At 42.0% G+C, this 12,303-nt stretch overlaps 1 protein-coding gene across 1 annotated transcript in view; it reads left to right on the plus strand.

Moving 5' to 3' along the window:
• DISC1 (DISC1 scaffold protein) overlaps nt 1-12,303 on the plus strand; it is a 351,558-nt gene that overhangs the window by 226,140 nt on the left and 113,115 nt on the right. The gene's annotated exons all lie outside the window — the stretch shown is intronic.

Raw genomic sequence — 12,303 nt, forward strand, 5'->3', positions numbered from 1 at the left:
CTAGTGCCATGCTGTTGTTTTCTATTTTTCCCATATGTAATTTTTTCTTTTTTATCCTTTCTCTGTCTTACTTTAGAATTGAGTATTATTTTTAGTATTCTATTTGATCTCTTCTCTTGGATTTTTATTATCCCACTTTGTTTTATTTTCCTTGCTGGTTGCTCTAGGGTTTATACAATGCACCTTTAACAGTCTTAATTCAAACAGTATTATACCACATTATATATATATATATTTATTATATATACCACTTACATATAGCTATTATTATTCTTTTACTTCTATATATGTTATAAACCCTAATCAATAAGGGTTTTAAAATTAAATTATTGTTCTCCTTCCTAGGATAAATTATTACTGGAGTTTTACTAATTTTTAAAGCATTTTTGCATCTGTATTAATAAGTGAAATTATAATTTTGTATCTTCATACTAACTTTTTCCATTCTTGGTATCAAGATTATACCAGTCTCATGACATGACTGGGAAAATGTCCGGGCACCATTGTCCTGTACCTGGACCGTTGCAGTAGCCTGAGAGCTGTTCTTTACCCCTTCACTCTTGTCTTATCATATACCTCTGCCTCCAAGTCCATGGACCACAGTGTGGTTTTTCTAAAATACACATCCCTTGCCTAAAACATGAAACAGTTCATGGCTCATTTTGGCAACTTAGTAATTATTTGTTTTCTAGGGCTTCTCTAGCATGGTGCAAGCCGAAGTGATGTCATGTGACCACTGGTGTTGGCTGGTATTGGGTCACAGCAGCTTTTCTACCACCCTATTCCCACTTCCTATGGTGCTTTAGTTTTGCCAATAATGTCTATTAACAGCTAACTCCCCACTGTCATTTTTCATGCAGTTACCTGTGTGGTGTGATCTGGGGTCTAGTTAGAAGGGAAACATTTAAGGAATGGTCATGAGTATGGCACTGCAAGTGCAGTGACCTAACATTCTATGCATTTTTCCTGAATTTGGGATCCAGAGCAGACTTTTACAAGAGGGATAAACTGTTTAAATATGTGGTCTAAAAAATCTGCCCGTTTTAAAGCTGCATCTTCACAGAGGCACCTGCATCTCTAAGGTCTAGCTTCTACTGAGAGCTAGCCCCTCAGGAGATGCTGATGAGGTGCCATTTCTGAAACTTTTGGAAAAGAAATATGTTAAATGCATGTTTTTTTCCATTTTAGTTCATCTTCTTCACTATTCTCCCTTCTTCAATAAATGGTAGGATTTCATTGGTCTTCCTGATGCCCTTGTAGAAAGTGGGCCAGAGCACTACAACATAATCGTCCCAGTTTTATGGAGGAGGACTTTGAGGCTCTCAGAGGTTGTGTCAGTGGCCTGGGGCACGCATGACCATGCAGTGGAGCAGGGAAGCAAACTATGGCCCGCTGTCAGGCTTGGTCTGGATCTCAGTGTCCTGGTTTCCTCTTCCTGGGCACCACTTTCCTTGTAAGACTGATGTGAGGGATTAAAGACCACAGTATGTAAAGCACCAACATAGTGTCCTGCACTGAGTTGTTCAATAAATATTATACCTGTAACACACATCAAATAAAGTTCCCACCACTGGGAATTGAAGTACTGTCTATAATTCTGTCCACCAATTCAATAGATTTTTTGAGCACTGACTTTCGAGGTGCCAGGTCTTTTGTCAGGTCCTGTGAGTGAAACAAAGGGGATTGAGCAGTGGTCCCTACCTTGCTGGCATCACTGAGTGGTAAGGGATCCGCAATCACAATGCGACACCAGGAGGGCAGTGGGAGCAGAGAGGGGGAGGGATTTCATTTTGCCGGGCAGCGTTTCACAAGACTGCAGAGGGGAGGTGACACTGGAGGTAAATCTTGAAGGATGAGTGGAATTTCATCAGACAGGGGTGTGGGGCAGGGCCCTCGCAACGGAGGGAGGGCATACTGCATTCAGACCATGGTGAACTGACTTGCACATGCTTCTGCCAGAGTCACAAGAGGTCTTGAACTAATAGTCAACCCTGCTCTAGTTTCTTTGTCACTGTGTCTTTTCTTTGAAATGAATGGAGCTTTTTCATCTTTTATCCTTATTTTTCTCCTCTCTGGGTTACAGTGGCAGATTGTTTTATTTTCCCCTGATAAATTGACTGCCCGGATAGTATTTCAGTTATCATTTATGGAACAAGGCCAAGGTAGTTCTTCATATATGTAGCACTGACTCAATTGTCCTTTCCTTTCCTCTTTCTGTGACAGCCTTCAGCCTATTTGTGACATCGGAGAAACTTTCTGACAGTGACATTTGGCAGTCATTTATTGTATAGTCTGCTGCTCTCGGTGCTTGAAAGCAAAGCTATGTGGCTGGTTATGAGCTGGTGACCATGTCCCGGTATGGTAACCAGGCCCCCTGGTGCATCGGGTGTTTACATCACACCCGATCTTGGCATATTTGGGAGTGGATCGAGCTTTATCTGTCAGTTGCTCCTTTAGGGTTACTTAGGCCAGGGGTGTTCTATTTTTTCCCCCCAAATCAGTGAAGATTTAGTTCCAAGTGGTAAACCACCAAAGTAGAGTTTGAGCAGCTTATTCCTGGGACAAGGGGTGGAGGGGACACTTGATTAAATATATACAGTGAATATTTGTTGAATCTCATTGCAAGCACTTTTCTACTTCATGAGAAGTAGGAGGTGTGGTTGCTGCCCTCGAGGGACTTAAAATAGAACCATAGAGGGCGCCTGGGTGGCTCAGTCGTTAAGCGGCTGCCTTTGGCTCAGGTCATGATCCCAGGGTCCTGGGATCGAGTCCCACATCGGGCTCCCTGCTTGGCAGGGAGCCTGCTTCTCCCTCTCCCACTCCCCCTGCTTGTGTTCCTGCTCTCGCTGTCTCTGTCAAATAAATAAATAAAATCTTTAAAAAAAAAATAGAACCATGGAGAAATATACATACACATTAGATAAAATAGCAAGATGTCATCAAGTGAGTTAAAGCAGTATAACACATACACAGAAGTGCGAGCAGAGAAAGCGTTGAATCTGTATATACTCAATTTAGGTCAAAGTCATGACTTTGACCCCCAGTAAATGTTAAATAATGGCAGTAATAAAATTGCTTACAATCACACATAATAATCCAACCACAGACATGTCTGTGTCCTTAGGATCTAAAAAAATGAATTACATACTGATTTTAGAAAGAAAGAATTGCATTTTCTTGTTTTCCCATGTGGAGGGGGACCTGCAGTCATTCAACTGGACAGATTGTCCAGAAGACGAGGCAGGGTTGGCCAGGAAGGTCTGGGGTCTATGCTGGGCAAGGTGAAGGATATTTTGACTGAATAAAAATCTTCTTTAACTCCATTGCAAGGAAGGAAAAGAGAAGAAAAACTTGGCCTTTCACTCCCTCACCATGGAAAGTTTTGGAGTAAATAGAACACGGCAAAACAAAATGTAATTTGGGAACTGACGTTGAAAGTCAACAAGGAAAGGTAGAAATAGTTGCTGATGGTTCTATATCAGTAAATAACTAGACCAGATGGAAGGACCAGGTGACAAATATTACCAGAAAATTCTCCTAACACTGGCTAAGCAGTGTGGATTTTCCCCACCATTCAGCCACAAACTGCTTGTGTCCTGTGGATTTTTCAGACTAGTTTCTAAAGGGTCAGGAAAAGAATAGAAGTTTGCTTTATGCTCCCCGTTTGAAGCTCTTGGGCAGTGGTTCTCAAACTGCAGTGTGCCATAGAATCACCTGGTGGGCTTGTTAGATGCAGATTGCTGGGCCCTCAGAGTTTCTGATTCCATAAGTATAGGGCCTGAGGATGTATGGCTCTAAGAAATTCCCAGGAGATGTTGACGCTGCTGGTCTGGGACCACATTTATGAGAACCACTGCTTTTAGGTGATGTGGACCCTGACCTACTTCCAGGTTTCTTGCATGACCCTCTTGACTCTCATCAATAGTGATACAGCTTTGGGAAAATCAAACCGTGTGTGGGGATCTTGTCTACCCCTTGATCTGTGCCTTTCCTTTTGTTATTCAACATGGCTGTAGGTTTTACCTAATTAAATGCTGCATCTGGATGGTCTGATTAATTTTGAGGATGGAATTATTCTTACAGCAATAAGTATTTGGTTAGATCTTTGCTCTCTTCCCTATCAAAGCCTGAGGTTTGATTTCTTTATACATATATTTTAATAATCATCACCATTAGTGCTGAAATTAGAGATAAAAAAATCACAATCACCCTGGTGTATTTTTAGCATCTAAGCATGAACATTTGATTATTGTTTTCTGTTGAGTTTGTCATATGTTCCTGTAATTTCCAATAAAAGAGAAAAGTACTTTTTGTACCAAATAGGTTTGCCTACAGTGGCCAAATGTAGAGACTTCCCATTCTGTGTTATTTTATACTTCCTACTCCTCTCCTGCTTCCCCAAATAGACACATTATATATAAGACTAGATTTATTGGATTTTCATGATTTATACAGGAATGTATAAGTGACTCTGGTGTATCTAGGATAAAGATTTTATTCCCAGGGTAAAATCTTCTGAAGCTGTGCAATGAAAATAAAATTATTTTATTTATTACAGCATTAACTTAAGATGCATTCTTCTGAATAGTCCAGCCTGTGTTTGGGATTTAAGTGTCTCTTGCCCCTGCTGCCTTTCATGTCTGTTTTCATCAGGGACTGTGGCTTAATCTTCTTCTTCCTCCTTGCCCCACAATGGGAGATGGTTATTAGCAGCTAACACTGAACCTCCTAAAAATGCTAGCTCACATTCACTTTGTCCATGGGCAGGCTAGCACACATTCGCCATTCAGGGGAAAATACCACTGCTGGTCTGCTGGAAACGAGTCTTATGTCCAGCACCAGTGGGTGCAGTCAGATAACTGAGAGAAGGCTACAAATAATACTTCTAATTGACCTGCATGCTTCAGTAATAGAAGACCTTTCATGCATATCTTTCAGAAATAAGACGAGGGGAGTTCCTTAGAGGCTTTAGTTTGCTAAATGACTTGCCCAAGGTCACCTGGTAATACGACCAGGTAAAAATTATGGCTTTGTGATCCATTCTCTTCCTTTACAGCCACATTCTTTTATTTCTTTCTTAGGGACAGAATCAATGGCTTATTCATCAAGACTTGCAAAGAGTCACTTCTGCAAAAATGGGAAAGATTGTGCATGCCAGATGAGTTTATTTTGTTCATGGATGTTATTGCTGGTCTGTTGGGGTGAGAAGTTGCAGGATAGGGCGATGAGACAAGGAGATGAGTGGTTCTCTATGCTTACAGTAATTTCTGGTGAAATTCAGAGCATTCTCCTTTCATTTATCCAAGTATGTAAGTGGAGGAATTTTAAATATAGATATATTTTCTTAGATGCAGGCAACACAGTGTACTCTGGCTCATTAAGAAAGATTTCTTAGAGGATGTTAGTTTGCTGTAAAATTATGATGAGGTCCAGAGAACCAAATTTGGATGCTTTACACCGGAAGTGATATAGCCAGGGGAAATGTCCAACCGCACCATGCAGCTAGGGCAGTGGAACGTGCCACCGCCCTTTGCTGCTTGAACCCTGCCGAGCCATGCATTGGACAGGGAGTATTATGCCCGAGCAGCTTCAGAAATGCTAGGCACCTCTGACCATGCTGTTGGACTAAGAGCCTGGACTGCTGCCTCAGGATACTCATCCTCAGTTCTTGGTCCCACGTGGGTGTGACAGCAGGGCGGAAGTCAACCACTGGCAGAGCCTTCATGGCAAGGGGATATGGGAATTGTCCTTTGCTTGAACTCTCTATCGCAGAGGAAAACATATTTGGTGGGACTGGAGTAGTTTTGAGTGAACCAATTGGTAGCAAACGCCAAAACTGTTCTCAAATTTTATTATTTACAATGGTGTGTATTAAGTCATGCCGTGAACCCATCCCTTTGCAAATAGCTAGCCTGTCTTCATACTGGCTATCAGGTAAAAACTAATTTCCAAATTTACTTAGATATAGTATATGAAGATAATTAGTACATAGAAAAGCCTACCTATACATTATGATTCTTATTTATTTTTCTCACATATGTATGTATTTATTAATTTAAATTCAGTTAATTAACATACAGCATATTATTAGTTTCAGAGGTAGAGTTTAGTGAGTCATCAGTTGTATGTAACACCCAGTGCTCATTCCATCAAGTGGCCTCCTTAATGCCCATCGACAAATTACCCCATCCCTCCACCCTTCTCCCCTCCAGCAACCCTCAGTTTGTTTCCTACAGTTAAGAGTCTCTTACGGTTTTTCTCCCTCTCTGATTTCGTCTTATTTTATTCTTCTCTCCCTTTCTCCTATTATCCTCTGTCTTGTTTCTTAACTTCCATATATGAGTGAAATTATATGATACATGTCTTTCTCTCATTGACTTATTTCACTCAGCATAATACTGTCTAGTTCCAACCACGTCGTTGCAAATGGCAAGATTTCATTTTTTGATGGCTAAGTAATATTCCATTGTATATATTCACCACAGCTTCTTTATCCATTCATCTGTCAATGTATTGTTCTTATTCAGAACTGAAAGTTGTATACACTTAATTTGGAAAAACTCCCATTTCACTGATTTTGCTTGTTCATAATTTCCTTAAAACTTGCTCAGAGATGGCAGCTTGGTGCATGACAAGTGCAGGCTTTATAGCCAGTTGGATCCAGATTCATATCTCAGTGTTGCTACTTCCTAGCTACCTGATCTGGGGCAAGTTACTAGGCCTTTCTGCTTTTCACTGGCAAGAACACTGGTGCCAGAGTTGTAAATCTTTAGCTCGTTGAGCTCCATGTACCTTGAATGGAATCAGGTCTGTCTGGCACATAGCAGACACTGATGAATAGAAGTTTTTTCTTCTTCTGGCCCTAGGGACATGATGCCATCATATGATCCTTTTATTATGGTTCACCTGTGCATTTATTTTCCAAACTGTACCATGTATTTAATCCCACAGTATGTTGCTTTAATATTATTCTTAGGTTATCCCATGTTTATTTTGTCTCCCCGATAAAAGAGAAGAGAGGGTGTGGCTTCTTGTTCTCTTTGCCCTATATCTTCTATCTCAAGTCTCCTTCCTCCCTAAGTAACTGAAAGAAGTGTGATTGACCTAGATCAGGGCCGCTGTGTATGGTTGTGCAGGCTCCACAGTGAACAAGAGCCCTATATCTCATGGGATACCAGTCACACTCAGTATTTATTACCCTGATCATGTGTATTTTAATTATTAACCATAGTACATGTATTGTGCACATTAGGTCTTGTCCTGATAAAGTCAATATGTTATGGAAACTTTTCAACAAAAAGAAGTGAAGTGTCTTGAAGAAGGATACCTCTTTCTGTTTTGTACAAATGCAAGATGTAGGCACCACATAGGTTAGCAGTGGTCCTGGATAAGTTGATGATATTGATGAACGACAGGGTAGTTTTGAAAGCTGTTCACTTCTACATATAGCAATTCTTTTCTTAGTTCCCCTGTTCTAAGGCACTGTTCTAAGCAGTTGGAGACACAATGATGATAAAATACAGTTACACTAGTTTCCTAGAGTTGCCTTAACAAATTACCACGAAGAGAAATTTATTCTCTCATAGTTCTGGAGGCTAGAAGTCTGAAATCAAGGTGTCAGCAGGGCCATGCTCTCTCTGAAGGCTCTGGGAAAAAATCTTTCCCTGCCTCATCCTAGTTTCTGGTGGTTGTAGGCAATCCTTGGCATTCTTTGGCTTATGGATACCACTTTAATCTCTGTCTCTGTTTCCACATGGTCTTCTTCCCTGTATATCTGTGTGTCTTTGTGTGTCCCCTCCTCTTCTTATCAGGACATAGGTCATTGGATTTAGGGCCCACCCTGGTCTAGTATGGACTCATTGTAACTTAACTAATTACACGTACAGAGACCTTGTTTCCAAATGAGGTCATCCTCAGATCCTGGGGTCAGGACTTCAACATATCATTTTGGGGGACACAATTCAGCCAGTTACAGTCATGGAGCCTACAATATTATAGCTTGAGGTGGAGGAAGACAACAAACAAACAATAATTATATAATACATGAGTGATGTTAAGTACTAAGAAGAAAAACCAGCCTCAAGGCACAGGAGTGGTGGTGGTGGTGGTAGGGGGTGTGTGTGTGTGTGTGTGTGTTTCTATTTTAGATTGTTTGGTTAGGGAAGGCCTTTCTAATAAGGTGACAGTTGAGTGGACACCCAAATTAAAGGAGTAGGCCAGCAGTCTGGATTCTGGGGAGGGATTTTCCAGGCAGAGGAAACAGCCAACACCTTGAGGTCTGAGCATGTTAGGCATCTGAGGAGCTGCTGGGAGGCCTGTGTGGGAGAAACTCAATGAGGGGAGGATGGTGGGAGGTGAGGACAGGGAGGAAAGGGGACAGACCACATAGGACTGTGTATAATAGGATATTACAACCTTCCTGATTAAGATGGCAAACCATCACAGGGATTTCAGTAGAAGAGGACAAGATCTGATTCATGTTTTAAAGGATCGCTCTGTTGCCATGGTGAATGGACTATGGAGAGTCAAGCTGGGCATAGAAGGGGCTCCACCCACAGTTAGCGTGATGGTGCGAACAAGAGGTACCGGGCATTCAGGCTGTGTGGGGGTGAGAGGTCTGGCCCTGAAGGCAGCATGTTCCCAGGCTGACCAGTCTAGAAGCCCAGCCCTCCCTCCTCCTCCATCCTTAGTTCTTCCCTGATCCTTGATCATCGATGGCATCTTTGAAGTCGGTATTGGATTGGAGGCTTTGCTCATTCTATGGGTACAAATTTGGGGGCTCAGAAATCAATTTAGGAAATAACAGTCACATGTTGTTGCAGACCTTCCTGTCCCTTCCCTTCCCTTCTTGGACAATTCAGACATTCGATGAGATAGGTAGGTAGGTGTCCATGATGGAGAAGCTGCAGTGTCTCTTCTGTTTTGTCCCTCCTAGAAGCTCAGTTTCTCAGTGCCTATGATGGGAGTTACAATTAAGGAAAGGGAGAAAACTGGAAGGAACCTTGTGGTGTTGGAATAAAACCAGAGGTATCACTGTGAACTCAAAGTTTTCAAGGTGTATGAATAGATACAGAAATCCCAAGGTAAAAGTGTGCGTGTGCATATGCATTCACACGTGTATCTTCCAGCTCTGCCACTGAGAGAGCCTGGAGCAGTGACACCCCAACAGCAGTAAGCATACCAAGAGCCAGTTCTTGGCTTCCAAATACTACTCTACACTGAGAGGACCCAGTGCTCTTTGGAGCCACTGCTGAATACAAGTAAAAATAGTACCAGGTGGGGTTAGAACAAGCAAGGACTTGTTCAAAAAAGAGTGGGACAAAAGGACCCAGAATTCACCTTGCATGCTCCCCACCCCTGCCACCCCTCCAGCCAAACCAGGCACAATTTGAGCATCGATATAAATGAAAATGATACCTTGGATTATAACCCAAGGATAAAATGGAAAACAGTGAGTCCACATATGTACAAATACACTGAAAACTTTCTTGAGGAATGGGATATTTCCATAGTTTCAATTACATTCCCTCTGAATACGTATTAAATACAAAGATGAAAAGAGTAGCTTTACAGTGGAAAAGTCTGGCAGGCGCCATCTTAATTAAGTGATCACAGTTAACATCATCAGTAACTCCCAAATCCTGTGCCACCTGATAGGAAGCAATGAGAAGAACATGGCATCAAATCTGATATTCCTACCAAAAATGCAAACCTGAATCTACTCATGAGGAGACACCAGACAAACTCAAACAGAATGACGTTCTGCAGAATAACTGGCCTATAGTCCTCAGAAGTGCCAAGGTCATGAAAATCAAGGGGAAACTGAAGAGCCATTTCATACTGAAGGAGGCTAAAGAGACAAAACTCTGCAGTATGTGATCTCGAGAGGGGTAGGGAAGGCTTTTGTCACAAAAAACATTATTGGGACAATTGGTAAAATTTCGTTGAAGCTTGAGAATGGATGATAGTAATCTACCAGTATTAATTTTCTAATTTTGGTAGTTGTCTTGTAGTTATATAGGTCATGTCCTTGTTTGTAGGAAAATACCACTAAACTAGTCAGGAATCTAGGGGCATCTGGTCAGCTCCAACAATTCTCAGCACTTCCAAGGTTCAGAAAAAAAAAATTCTCCATGCTGTATTTGCAACTTTCCTGAAACTTGTGTTTGTTTAAAATAAATTCATGGAGGGCATGAATTTTGATACATGAATCAGTAAAGGAGACACAGATACAATGCCTAATTATTTGGCCTGTTCTTGAGGTAAGCATCCCTACTGCTACTAAATTCTCTCAAGTATGTGTGGGGGTTTGGAAATCTCAAACTATTCCAGGGTCCTGGTGCTTCCTCCACGTGGGATATGGGGTGAGTTCAAGATGAATGCAGGCCCTCCCTATGGATGGTGGTACGTGAAACAAGGACAAAAACAAAGCAAAACAAAATAACCACTGACTCTGGTCTGAGCTGAGCTGTTATGATAGAGATGCACTTCCTCAAGCTTTGCAATGGATTAAGCCAAGTCTCTGAAGCTCCTCAGGTTAGACGGTGCCTTGATGTTATTTTTCCACCATGCTTTTTGGCAGATACCATGGTCATGTTTATTAATTGTATTTGGCTCCGTGAAGGCAAATAAGAGCTGCATATGTATTAGGGAAGAAAACAGGAAGCACAAATAGAAAAAAAAAAATGGTGGGCTTCTGTTTTATTTCCTTCCAGTCAATCCCATGAGTGAACAACTGCATTTAAACATTTTGTCTGGATGTAGTTTCTTAAGCCTGAAGAATCTTGTCTTTTACTTCTGTGCTTTGTCACTCCCCCAAGGCAATACACGTAATGCCATTTTTGCTAGCAAGCTTGCCCCCTATGGCTGGTGGCTCACCAGTTTTATCTCTTGCTAAGGCTGTCATTTTATGGCTAATGTTTATTAATGCTTAATTTGGGGTAGAGAAGAAATTGGCCTTTTCAGCCATGAACAGCTTCGAATTATGGGACTCCTGATCATCTTGTCTTGCAACCTTTGGGCAGAGGGCTTTTTCTAGAAGAGCTACGTTTGCATCCTTTCTCCTCTGCTTGCAGCAGGGCAGGACTGGGACTAGTGTGAGGCATGGAAGCCCCTAGAACATAGAATTTAAGGGGACATCAGTCTCAGGGCTGTGTAGGTACAGGGTCAGCACCTGAGGGCTGGCACCTTCTTAAATGTGTCATAGGCACCTGCAATCATGTGAGTTTATCTCCCTTTTGTGTGTCAGGAAAGAGCCAGCAGATGCCAGTGCTCTGAATTCTTCCTATTGTGTTTCCCAATATCACTTCTTTTGATAAGTAGCGTTTCCAAGGTACAAGAGATGATAATTCATCACATTTCACCACTCCTCAAGATACAAGATTTCCAGCCACATATCCAAAGCTCCATCTTTCTACTCTACCAATTTCCCATTTTGATTCTGTTTCTTGTAACATTTTATTTCCAGGTAACAATTTCTATATCAGTTAGAAAGTCCATATGCTGTAAGTGACAATAGCCTCCCCATCCTGGCTTAAATAAATTGGAGGATTTACTTTTCTCTTGCAGTAAGAAGCCTGGAGGCAGGTAGCCCAGAGTCAGCATGGAGCTGGATCCTTCTATGTTTGCACTCAGCCGTCCTTAGTATGGCTTGTCTCCTGGTATTCACAATATGGCTGCCCATCTTCTAGCATCACATCTGTGTTCTGGGCAGAGGGAAGATAGTGAGCAAGAGGTGGATGTGCAATAAGTCTATTTCTCTAGTGAACGGCTTTCTCACAGGCCCAACCAGTGGCTCATACTTATATCCCATTGGTCACTACTGTGTCCTTCAGCAGCCCAATCTGCAAGAGAATCTGAAATCTAGTTGTTCTTGTATAGTGTGTGTTTTTGTTTTTAGATTATTTGATTTTAGCCAAGGACATTGCTACCCCCAATAAGAGCTTGGTTATGATGGGAGAATAGCTATTGGGTGGGTAACTGGCAGTCTTGTCACAGCTCTGCTTCACCTCAACCATGTCATACCACGTGACAAGGAAAATGGCTGTCACGGCAGCCTTTGGCCCAACTTGCATCCCCTGCCTTATGGTTCCCACCACAGAGAGGAACCTCTTTCCTTTCTGTTCCTGTACGTCAGTCTCAGGAGGGCTCTGGTTGTCTTGGGTGGCACAGCCGTCCCTGTGATTACAGGGGACATGAGCCGTTCTTGTTGTCCTCACCTTACCACATGGGGGACGGGTGGCTTCTTGAGGACAGGACAACAGAGGACAGTGGGCTGCTGCTACAGACACACTATATCTCTGT

This window comes from Phoca vitulina, unplaced genomic scaffold (assembly GCF_004348235.1).
Source record: "Phoca vitulina isolate PV1807 unplaced genomic scaffold, GSC_HSeal_1.0 scaffold43, whole genome shotgun sequence".
In the NCBI taxonomy this organism is placed as follows: Eukaryota; Metazoa; Chordata; class Mammalia; order Carnivora; family Phocidae; genus Phoca; species Phoca vitulina.